This window comes from Rhinichthys klamathensis, unplaced genomic scaffold (assembly GCF_029890125.1).
Source record: "Rhinichthys klamathensis goyatoka isolate OS25496 unplaced genomic scaffold, OSU_Roscu_1.1 h1tg000132l_1, whole genome shotgun sequence".
Taxonomy (NCBI): Eukaryota; Metazoa; Chordata; class Actinopteri; order Cypriniformes; family Leuciscidae; genus Rhinichthys; species Rhinichthys klamathensis.
Genome location: NW_026606667.1, coordinates 440,781 through 453,979, shown reverse-complemented (window position 1 = coordinate 453,979; position 13,199 = coordinate 440,781). Strand labels below are relative to the sequence as shown.

At 37.1% G+C, this 13,199-nt stretch overlaps 1 protein-coding gene across 1 annotated transcript in view; it reads left to right on the top strand.

Moving 5' to 3' along the window:
* Nucleotides 1-13,199, top strand: part of LOC130089428 (astrotactin-2-like) — a 482,727-nt gene that overhangs the window by 433,018 nt on the left and 36,510 nt on the right. The window lies entirely within an intron of this gene.

The following is a 13,199-nucleotide window of genomic DNA, read 5'->3' as shown; positions in this document are numbered from 1 at the left end:
GAAATATTTGTAAATATTTGTAAATATCCGTTTTCGATTGTAATATATTATAAAATGTTATTTATTCCTGTGATCAAAGCTGAATTCTCAGCATCATTACTCCAGTCTTCAGTGTCACATGATCCTTCAGAAATCACTCTAATATGATGATTTGATGCTCAAGAAACATTTATGATTATTATCAGTGTTGAAAACAGTTTTGTGGAACAAATACATTATACATCTTTTTTTAGGATTCTTTGATGCATAGAAAGTTCAATGAACAGAAGTTATTAGAAACAGAAACATTATGTAACATTATAAATGTCGTTATACAGTCACTTCTGATCAATTTAATGCTAATTTAATGATAAAAGTATTCATAATTTGAATAATTAATATTAAATTATTTTACTTTTCTTTTTTTTTATTGAAACTTTTAAACCGTATCTTGGTTTTTAGAAAAATATTACACTTTTGAGTGACTTAGCCTGGTTAAAACCAGAGCATTCTCAGTTGTAACTGAGTTATGGTCTGGCAAAGCGTCATAGACAAATCATTTCCAGAGGGGCGTCACCAACGGCCGTCGCGGATAGACCTAAACCCAATCAGAGCGATGAAGGAGATGACGTATGCAGAGCGGCGGAGAAACATCTCCGAGTGTTGTTCTTTGCTCGGTTTTTAACTAAAAGGAAACGTTCAAATGGCTTAAAACAGACGCGATAGCTGATTGGAACGAGTGATGTTCGACGGCGGCATCCATCTTTGTAATGTAGGCTACAAAATCATGTTCAAAATCCCAGCGCTGTCGTCATCGTGTAAAGCCCGCCCCAACGCTTCTGATTGGTGCCTCGATTTCGACGCATTGGAAATGGGCTTGAATGAGCTCTTTGCCAGACTAACTTTCAGAGCAAATCTAAATTTGCCGGAAGTTGTCTGGGTTTTCCCAGGCTACTTTTGACTGGTAGTGTATCAGTGTATTGATGTGAACAAAACATTTATTTTCCTGGCATCATGTGTTTTTCTTCTCAACCTGACAACCTTTTCCCCCCTTCATTTCACTACTACTTTTGGCCTAATGGACTTTGTCCAATCTTATGAGATGCTTCCAATAATTTAAACGTGAATGAACCGTCTGCGATCAATTTAGAAATCTAATTTCCCAGTGCTGGGAAACTGCAGTTCAGTCAGGGCTTTACAATGATGTTGTTCTCCTCGTATAGCCTGCGGTCGAGTCTGAATACATAACCGATTGTCTTGTTGATCTGGTTCAAATCTTGTTAAGCTTCAATGGCACTACGACTTCAGGGTCACATGACCGGGTTACTAACAGTCAGAGCTCAGGTAACAGGAATCTAATAAAAGAGGAGGTTTAGTCATTCACCAATCAGTCGTGCTGGGGAGTGAAAGCAGGAGGTGAAGGAAGTCCTGCAGATTTTTTGACGTCTTTCACTCTGATCGACAGACTGTAATCGGTTATATCCGTCCAGGACACTCCAGGGGTCCGAAACACTGACCTACACTCGCAGAAACCCAAGCATGGTCAAGCGCCTAGCATCACTATGAAGACACCTAAAGCTGTTGCTCTATCGACCAACTAGGAACTCGATTGCGTCATATCAAGACATTTACATGCGTTTGAAAAAGTAGAACTGATTTCGTATATATATTTTTGCTTTCATAGATAGCTTTATTAGGTAACATTTTACTTGAAGGGGTGTGCATGAGACTGACATGACACCTTCATAACCATGACATGACATATGTCATGAATATGAAGTAGGGTTTATGCATGTTTATGACAACTGTCATTAAGTGTCATTCGCTCAATTATCAAATTTTTAATGCAAATATGACATTGTTTGAGATGTCTTTGTTATGAAAACTTGACATAAACCAATCATAACCTGTCAGTGTCTTGTCTAGACAACATAAATTGTCATAAATATGTCATAAACATGACATAGCAGAGTAATTATCAAACTTGCTGTCATAAGGCCATTATAACTGTCATGAATATTTTTCTTGACCTCAACTACAGTGGTACAAATTGAATTTGTCATTAAAATGTTATAATGGCCTCATGACAGCCAATGTCAAAACCAACCACATGACAGTTTAATGTAATGTTAACCTGTCATAATTAATAATTAATCTGCTATGTCATGTTTATGACATATTTATGACAATTTATGTTGTCTTGATAATGTCAAGTTGTCATTACCAAGACACTGACAGGTTATGATGTATTGGTTTATGTCAAGGTGTCATAATAAAGACATCTCAAACAATGTCATATTTGCGTTAAAAATGTCATAATTGAGCGAATGACACTTAATGACAGTTGTCATAAACATGCATAAACCCTCCTTCATATTTATGTCATGTGTCATGTCATGATCATGAAGGTGTCATGTCAGTCTTATGCACACCCCCTCAAGTAAAGTGTTACCCTTTATTATTAGTATCCTTTATTTAACCAGATATTGCCATCTCTTCTGCAGGGAGACCCGGGCAAGACGGTAGCACATAAAGTTTCTCTCAAAAAGAATCACAAAATGACAATACCACAATTTACACATTCAAAATTAAATAAATCAAATAAAACAATAAGGAGAAACAATTGCAGGTGTCTTTTAAAACATTGTGCAAGAGACATTTAAAAGTGCTTACGGTTGGAAATGCATCTAGATTAAGTACATTTTGCAATTCATCTCAAGCCCACGGAGCATAAAATGAAAATGCACATTTACCAGATTCTGACAATACCATTCAAACTTTTAGCCGAATATGAGAACCGCCAGATCTAGAGTGATAACTATTTGTATAATAAATTAGAAGATTTGAAATATAGGAGAGTAATCTACCTAAAAGAGCCTTTGCAATACATAAGTACATATGTATAATGTAACTTTAAGTTTTTAACTTTCTCCTTTGATGTAAAGACAAACCAAACTAAAGATTCATATAAAATGCAATGATGCGTCAGTGACTATATATAAAAGATATTTTAGCAGCTAAACCTAACCACTTCTCAACAGTATAAAGCACATACTGTAACGGGCAGATAAAATTACACTCACAGTAATGTATTACAAAAACTGAACAAAAATTTTTATAAACGTATAACAAATGATTCCTCTCAACATGGGCACAGGAGCGAAAACAAAATAACTTGCATTAATTGTTGCAACAAAAAAGTAAAGCATTACTAATAGTTACTACTTGAAATAAAAAAAGTAATCGGATTATGTATCTTCCGTTACACTCTAAACAATGCTGGGTTGTTTTAACCCAAATTTGGGTCAAATATGGACAAACCCAAATGTTGGGTTAAAAATGTAATTTAAAATTTTAACCCAACTTCAACTTTCACTTTCAACTGTACATTTTTTAATTACATTTTAACCCAACATTTGGGTTTGTCCATATTTGACCCAAATTTGGGTTGAAACAACCCAGCATTTTTTAGAGTGTACTGTACTTTAATCATCAAAAATTAATCATCCAGGTGGATGCTGCACATTGGTGGTGGTTGAGGAGACCCCCCCCTTCTAAAGCATGTTTAAGTGCCTTTAGTGTCACTATTAAGTTGGGGTATAACGCATTACAAGTACACTCTAAACAATGCTGGGTTGTTTCAACCTAAATTTGGGTCAAATATGGACAAACCCAAATGTGGGGTTAAAAATGTAATTAAAAAATGTACAGTTGAAAGTGAAAGTTGAAGTTGGGTTAAAATTTTAAATTACATTTTTAACCCAACATTTGGGTTTGTCCATATTTGACCCAAATTTGGGTTAAAACAACCCAGCATTGTTTAGAGTGTACTTGTAATGCGTTATACCCCAACTTAATAGTGACACTAAAGGCACTTAAACATGCTTCAGTTTGTGATGCCTTGGGAGTGAGAATGGGTTCAAAGTGATGTGCAATCAATAAAAATTAAAGAGAATAACAACAACAACAACAACAAAAGTTAAATAAGAAAAAAATGTGTCTTCAGCCTAAATTTAAAAATGTATTTGTCCCTTTCCATTGAGCACCAATGCATTATATGCACAGGACGACACTGTAATATAGACGGAGGCAAGCATTGCATTATCCTGTAATAAATGTAAGCATACAAATTATACGTCATCAACAGAGTTTCACTTTATCATGTTTTGCTTCCACACGCCGCAGACCACTAGTGGATTTGGAGAACCACTTTCACACCAAATTAACCAAACTATGAAAGCACCACTCCCAAAAGCTCAAGTAGAAAAACCCGATGACAACATGGTTATTTTCTATCCTGTGATTATCAGATGGGGACGCTAATCGAAGGTGAAAGACACGCTAACAAGGGCTCCTTTTGGTCCTGAGCAGTCTATAAAGCATCTTTTGGATCATGTATCACAGTCTGTAATATTTGAGACAAAAATACACTCTTTGTTTCACAACAAAGGGATCATCTGTTGTGTAATGAAATAAGAGGATTTTGTAGAATAATGAAGATATTTAGAAATATTAGCAAAATTTTGCAGTTAAATGCTTGGGAAAAGAAATTGGGATCAGTGTTGACAGAATATTTGAAAGCTAAACAAATATTAAAGTCAACTTTCTTAATGCACATGTGTGGAGTTGTGCATTGCTTTCCAATGAAATGACTTTCCCTTTAGGAGGATGTCGAAAGGAAACCCTCTTATTTTTCATCCTCTCATTGAATAATAAATAATGTCATAACGCAAAGAATTAATGTTCCTAAATAAGGCTGCAATTTCTTAATGAAAAATATAATTATTTGCCGAATGCACTTGGAAGTAGATGCTGCTTACTCGGCTACATGCAAACAAATGATGTCACCTCTCAGACGTCATGAGAAAGTTGCCAGCTTTGCAGGCTTTACCAGTGTTATGTCGACACACTAGTCTCAAAATAATACCTACATTCATTTTAAGTTCATAAATGAAGGTTCAGGAGAATCTCATCCTTTGTGGAAAGAAAGTCAAATACGTTGAGACTCTTTGTGCAGATTATATGGGCATCTGAAGAGGGAATGCTTTTTGTCCGGCTTTTTTGCTTCCTTTTCTACGGAAGCGTATTGCATTCACTTGAGGAAAAAAAATCTACTCTGTTTTTCTGAATTAACGAGTTAATTATCTCAGAATTACAAGATCATTTTTCATGGACATTTTTTTTTTTTGCTCTGTTTTTCTGAATTAACAAGTTAATATCTCAGAATTACAAGATATTTTTTCATGAAAAAAATATTTTTGCTCTGTTTTTCTGAATTAACGAGTTAATATCTCAGAATTATGAGATACATTTTTTTTGAGAAACATTTTTTTCACTCTGTTTTTATGAATTAATGAGTTACTCATAATTTTGAGATAGTTAAGTCGTTAATTCAGATAAACAGAGCAAAAACTTTTTTCCCATGAAAAATTATCTCGTAATTGTGAGATAATTAACTCGTTAATTCAGAAAAACAGAGCAAAAACTTTTTTTTCCATGAAAAATTATCTCGTAATTCTGAGATAATTAACTCGTTAATTCAGAAAAACAGAGCAAAAACTTTTTTCCATGAAAAATTATCTCGTAATTCTGAGATAATTAACTCGTTAATTCAGAAAAACAGAGCAAAAACTTTTTTTTCCATGAAAAATTATCTCGTAATTGTGAGATAATTAACTCGTTAATTCAGAAAAACAGAGCAAAAACTTTTTTTTCCATGAAAAATTATCTCGTAATTGTGAGATAATTAACTCGTTAATTCAGAAAAACAGAGCAAAAACTTTTTCCCATGAAAAATTATCTCGTAATTCTGAGATAATTAAGTCATTAATTCAGAAAAACAGAGTAAAAACTTTTTTCCCATGAAAAATTATCTCGTAATTCTGAGATAATAACTCGTTAATTCAGGAAAACAGAGCAAAAACTTTTTTCCATTAAAAATGATCTCGTAATTCTGAGATAATTAACTCGTTAATTCAGAAAAACAGAGCAAAAACTTTTTTCCCATGAAAAATTATCTCGTAATTCTGAGATAATAACTCGTTAATTCAGGAAAACAGAGCAAAAACTTTTTTCCATTAAAAATGATCTCGTAATTCTGAGATAATTAACTCGTTAATTCAGAAAAACAGAGCAAAAACTTTTTTCCCATGAAAAATTATCTCGTAATTCTGAGATAATAACTCGTTAATTCAGGAAAACAGAGCAAAAACTTTTTTCCATGAAAAATTATCTCGTAATTCTGAGATAATTAACTCGTTAATTCAGAAAAACAGAGCAAAAACTTTTTTCCATTAAAAATTATCTCGTAATTCTGAGATAATTAACTCGTTAATTCAGAAAAACAGAGCAAAAACTTTTTTCCCATGAAAAATTATCTCGTAATTCTGAGATAATAACTCGTTAATTCAGAAAAACAGAGCAAAAACTTTTTTCCCATGAAAAATTATCTCGTAATTCTGAGATAATAACTCGTTAATTCAGGAAAACAGAGCAAAAACTTTTTTCCATGAAAAATTATCTCGTAATTCTGAGATAATTAACTCGTTAATTCAGAAAAACAGAGCAAAAACTTTTTTCCATTAAAAATTATCTCGTAATTCTGAGATAATTAACTCGTTAATTCAGAAAAACAGAGCAAAAACTTTTTTCCCATGAAAAATTATCTCGTAATTCTGAGATAATTAACTCGTTAATTCAGGAAAACAGAGCAAAAACTTTTTTCCATTAAAAATTATCTCGTAATTCTGAGATAATTAACTCGTTAATTCAGAAAAACAGAGCAAAAACTTTTTTCCATGAAAAATTATCTCGTAATTCTGAGATAATTAACTCGTTAATTCAGGAAAACAGAGCAAAAACTTTTTTTCCATGAAAAATTATCTCGTAATTGTGAGATAATTAACTCGTTAATTCAGAAAAACAGAGTAGATTTTTTTGTTCAAGTGAATGCAATACGCTTCCGTACCTTTCCATATATATCCAAATTATATATATATATATATATATATATATATATATACATACACGCGTTTAAATTTGTTTAAATGACTTCCTGCCAACCATATTTGACATGGTTTTTTTTTTTTATGCTGCCAGACTAAACTCCTCAAAGTTTCCCAAAGAGTTAAACGGAAATTATCAGCGTAAACATTTCACTTGAGTTTCATGACTTTGGCCTAGTTCCGATCTGCAGTGAACAATCAGTACAGGTCCGAACGCTAGACGCATGCTTTCTCAAAACTGATGCTTAGACTGTAATATTTACAGTATGTTTTGACCACAAGGACTGTACAGTTCACTTAAAAAGTGAAGACAACAATAATATTTCAGCCAAACCTTCTTTTTTTTCGGCCCCATAGACGAACACATGTCGTGATATAAAAAAAAAGAAATTCACAACCAACCACTGTGATCACCTAAGGCAATTGACTCACTGCCCACGAATATGTTTTGCATTTACTAATTAAACTAAATAAAATGTTTAGCTTTGTGCTGACCAATGCTGGGAAGCCAGAATGTTCTTGTCTTGCCATCTATAAACAACTTTATTACATGCTGTTTGCCTCACAATTTTGTACACATAAAATCAGATTCTCGGCAACAATGTGTCACCATGCGTTACCATTAGTTTAAGATCCTGAGCCTGTCTGACACATATTCACACAGCAGGACGAGGAAGGTTTACGCGTTCGACACCACAAGCCAATTATAAAGGGTTCCGACAAGACCAGACTCGCTTTTTGTACTTTTGCTGTCTCTACTTTAATTCTTTTTCTTTGAATAACGGAAGGAGGGACAGGGTGTTACCTTGAAATTAAAGTCATATTGATCCGTGACTTGGAATACACAGCATGATTATTGCTCATTTTGTCTGGTAAACGTCTCCTCATTTTCGGGTAAATAGTTTTTTATGGTTCTTTTCGTTTGGCTGTTGCAGGGAAACTGTCAGTTTCTTGTGTTTATTTTTGTACTCAAAGCTTGCTGGTAACATCGCTTTTGGAGTTGCAAGTAATGCAAGTAAAACTAGCTGTCCTGAAAGTCAGAATGAATCCATCATGGGCACTGTTAAAACATTAGACAAGCCAAAATCAACTATTTAGTACACCATTAAGAGAGGGGAAAAACACCACATATTCCCTCCGCACAAATGTGCAGTGCAATGGCAACAGATTGACATAATAATATAAATAATAATAATAATAACTGAATAAGGACACTCTCCAGGATGTAGGAGATATAAATCTCAAATACAAGGACACAGTCCTCAAACATAAAAAAATAAAAAAATCGTACTTGGGAATTGTATCCTGTAATAAATCACTTCTCAGGTCATAATTATAATTAAAGAACTGGCAAAGCATGTATCGAAAATCTTCATATGGAAAATTTGAGCTTCAAAATGCCTATCATGAAACTTTTCTCATGGTTTAAGCAGTTTGAAAAGGGTGTTTTTTAATTTTGACAAAATTCCACCATCGCCAAAAACATTTCTATTGTTTAGAAATGTGAATAAAGTGTAAATGTGTAAATAGATCACTCATCTGACAGTCCAACGAAGAAAAAAACCCAGATGAATGGGACTTTCCTCAGTGAACACTGCGATTGGGATATCGTCGTCTTGTAGGACCAAATGTTAACTTTTCAACAAGGAAAAGGCTTCAACTTCCCGCATTAAAAGATTTGTTTAAAACCTCTTGATGGCATCCGTTTGCTAAAGGATTTATTGGTTGTTCTGGAGGAACCAAGTGAGATGTCTCTATTAGCTCTGACCTTGTCAAATTTAATGATATCTCAAAGCCACGCCATATTCCCTTTTTTGCACAGCGGATGTGACCCGAGATTCGTCTCTCGCGTCTAAATCCTTCACTTTCTGCAAGATTTGCTCATTTGAAATAGGGCCAACAAGTTTCCAGAAGCATAATAGGCGATAACCGAATACAGCGTGCATACGAAGATATGATGTAATGCATTTGCTTTTCTTTTCTAAATTGCTCCACAGTGGCTTTTTTTGCAGAAATGTTTGAGTTTATATTGAGATCTCTTGCAGACGTTGGTAAATATCTGAGCACAGTTTGAGACATTGTTAAGATCTCTTATGAAACTGTAAGGGAGACACGTATGGAGATCGCTTCATCAAAAGTCTCCATTTGCTCTTTTTTTAATGTCACTGCTGTCGACTGAGATATCAGGGAGATCTCATTCCTGAATCGTGTGTGTTAATGATTTTTAGACAGTCGGTTGCTGTAATGAAATCAGCTCAAGTGAAACTCACATTTTAAGGCAGGATACATTCTACTATATGTAACGGAGGCCAGCTAGTAGTCTCTGATCTCAAAAGGCTCTCTAGTGCTAGAGGCTGCAGTCTTTAGCCTCCTTGTTAGAGCGCCTGACTCTCACGCCGGAGACCCGGGTTCGAGACCCGCTAGGAGCGGGGTGAGAAGGACCCGGGTGGAGGGGTTACATTGGTGCCGTGACCCGGATTCGAGGCCCGCTCGGAGCGGGCCGAGTGGGACCCGGGTGGAGTGGTTACATTGGTGCCGTGACCCAGATGGGAGTGAGGTTTAGGGGGTGAGTGTAACGGAGGCCAGCTAGTAGTCGCTGTGCAAGTAAACCTCACTCCTCTGATCTCAAAAGGCTCTCTAGTGCTAGAGGCTGCAGTCTTTAGCCTCCTTGTTAGAGCGCCTGACTCTCACGCCGGAGACCCGGGTTCAAGACCCGCTAGGAGCGGGGTGAGAAGGACCCAGGTGGAGGGGTTACATTGGTGCCGTGACCCGGATTCGAGGCCCGCTAGGAGCGGGTCGAGTGGGACCCGGGTGGAGGGGTTACTGGTGCCGTGACCCGGATGGGAGTGAGGTTTAGGGGGGTGAGTGTAACGGAGGCCACTCACTGAGGCTAGTAGTCGCTGTGCAAGTAAACCTCACTCCTCTGATCTCAAAAGGCTCTCTAGTATTGGTGCAGTGACCCAGATTCGAGGCCCGCCCGGAGCGGGTCGGGTGGGACCCGGGTGGAGGGGTTACATTGGTGCCGTGACCCGGATTCGAGGCCCGCTCGGAGCGGGTCGACTGGGACCCGGGTGGAGCGGTTACATTGGTGCCGTGACCCGGATGGGAGTGAGGTTTATCGGGGTGAGTGTCACTGCTGTCGACTGAGATATCAGGGAGATCTCATTCCTGAATCGTGTGTGTTAATGATTTTTAGACAGTCGGTTGCTGTAATGAAATCAGCTCAAGTGAAACTCACATTTTAAGGCAGGATACATTCTACTATATGTAACGGAGGCCAGCTAGTAGTCTCTGATCTCAAAAGGCTCTCTAGTATTGGTGCCGTGACCCAGATTCGAGGCCCGCCCGGAGCGGGTCGAGTGGGACCCGGGTGTAGGGGTTACATTGGTGCCGTGACCCGGATGGGAGTGAGGTTTAGGGGGGTGAGTGTAACGGAGGCCAGCTAGTAGTCGCTGTGCAAGTAAACCTCACTCCTCTGATCTCAAAAGGCGCTCTAGTGCTAGAGGCTGCAGTCTTTAGCCTCCTTGTTAGAGCGCCTGACTCTCACGCCGGAGACCCGGGTTCGAGACCCGCTCAGAGCGGGGTGAGAAGGACCCGGGTGGAGGGGTTACATATATAAGTATCTTTGTAACAACATTGTCATTAGAGTATTAGACTGTCTGTTTAATGTCCGCTAACACTTTATTTTGATGCTCCTCAACAGACATTATACTGACTATGAGTAACTTTGCAACTACAACGTATTATACAAACCCCAAGCCTAATCTAACAGTCTACTAATACTAATACTAATGTAGTTGCAAAGTTACTTACAGAATGTCTAATCGAAATCAAGTGTAACTACAATATCTTGCATTATTTTTTAGTGGCTGTTCTTGTGACTGTGGTTATCGTTGCTATATTTGCTTTTTTGATTTTGTGTTTCTGCCCACCAGTTCCAATGATTTCCAACAGCTGCTTTTGAAAGCATTGATTCATGAAGGACACTAAAGCACATGCAGCATTTGCATAATGTATACTGACATGATGACGTCACTCTTTTGCTTTGTCACTGCTCGACGGTTGCTCTTTCGTAGCTCAGGAGACTTATTGAAGATCTCAGTTCCTTCATTGATATTTTTTTTCTTTCTTAATGTTCCTTATAGGAGAAATACAAATAGACGCTCTTTGAAATACAGTAAAAGTGAAGAACTATAATATGATCTATGTTTGGCATATCTTCGTGGAAGAAATGGTTAGGTTTATATTGAGATGTTGAGCTTTTGTTTGCAGACTCTGTTGTCTTGGCAAATCTTAGCATAGTGTAGACATTGTTGAGATCTCTTCTGAACTTTATTTTACAGTGTCATTGTTACATACAACTATAATAACTAAATGATGAATAATTACATGCAACTAACCCTAAACCAAACCCTAATACCCTAAATAGTAAGTACATGCAGTTACTTAATATTACTCGGTGTATAATTACAGTCTAACAATGACACCCTAAAATAAAGTGTAAGCAAAGAAAACAAGTGAGATCGCTTCATCAAATGCCTCCTTTTGTTCTCTATTCAATCTCATTGCTGTCGACATCAGACATCAGGGAGATCTCGTTCCTGAAATGTTTGTGTTAATGATTGTTGAGACAATGGATGAATGTAATGAAATCAAATCAAGTCTCAGGATACTAATGTCTTGCATTATGTTTTCAGCGGCTGCTCTTTTGGTCTTCATTGCTACATTTGCAATTCCAGTATTGTACAACAGCTTGATATATGAAGGACGCTAAGCATGACATGCGTGATGAATTCAGACACATGACGTAACGCACTAGTCTCATATATAGGCTGACAGTCTCAGTCGCAGGACCACACATGTGTTCGTCATTGGGGCGAGCTAGCGTTCCTCTTCGACTGGCTGCACGCTTCTTCCAAATCCGCTAATTAACGACGAGAAGGGTGTCAGAGTGTGAGTATCTCTCACTGTTTCTCGCCATGGACTCGTAGGGGCGGGGGGGGATGGAGAGAGGAACGAATGAGAGCGAGAGAGAGAGAGGGAACCAGTCGCCACACGCCAATGATGTCATCTCACATCTCCGCTGGAAGACATTCAATCTTTGATTCTCATCTCCATTTCAGCCTCCCGTCACAGCATGTTTGTTATCGGGAATCCGTCACTGTCCGACACCTCCCGTTTTCCCCGTCGAGGGTCGAGCCGATGCTCCGTCGAGGGCTATCCTTTTGTTTACGTAACGATTCCGGCATCGGCTTTGTCCCCGAGTGCCGATGCTCGTCGATAAGCCAGCTTGTCTGAAGCAAGATTCAATTAAAAGGAGATAAAAGGGTGTCCTTCAGGATGAGTGGAGATAACGAATTGGAGAGCCTCAGCTGACTTGCTTTGTTTGCTTAATTAAGGATGACCTCATCGCTAAAAATGGCTCCCGCTTCCCCTGGCGTCACGAGTGGGCCATCAGCAGATTGAGTACAGGCAGCAAGCCAAGTCTGGCTTCTTTATTCAGCACACACACACACACACACTCGCAAAACACTCACGCTAATATAAAGTTGAGACTGAATTCATTTGGACAAAGTATAAGCATTCGTGCAGATAGTGAACATGTCATGCACAAGAACAGAAATGCACATGAACTGCATGCAAACCCATGTAGTTATACAGTCATAACCAATCATTTCAGTGGGTGCAATGCAGGGATATTATAGTTTAATAAAACTATATACAAACTTTGTCACTTGAAATAAAATACATTTTAACTGAAATAAATTTTTAAAAATGTCATCTTCATTTAGTTTAAGTTGATTAACTTAAAGACCTACTGAGATTATAATTAATAAAAAAAACTATAGGCACACATGTTATGTCCTAAATTAATGAGTAACTGTATTTTTTCTATGTACATTTCTGAAATGCACTTTTTGTAAAGCTGCTTTGAAACAATATGTATTGTGAAAAGCGCTATACAAAATAAATTTGAATTGAATTGAACATTAAAAACGAATGCAAATGACAAAACAGCCATTTTTACATTTTAAATAAAAAAATGAAATAGAAAATATAAAACTTAATTCAAAATATTGATACAAATTATACTGTTATCTCAGTGATACTAAAATAACACGGGTGCAATGATGCGAAAATGCATATTGTCATTTCGTCTATAATGCAATCCAAGGTTGATGTCATCGTTCAGTTTGATGTCAGATGAAGTCACTG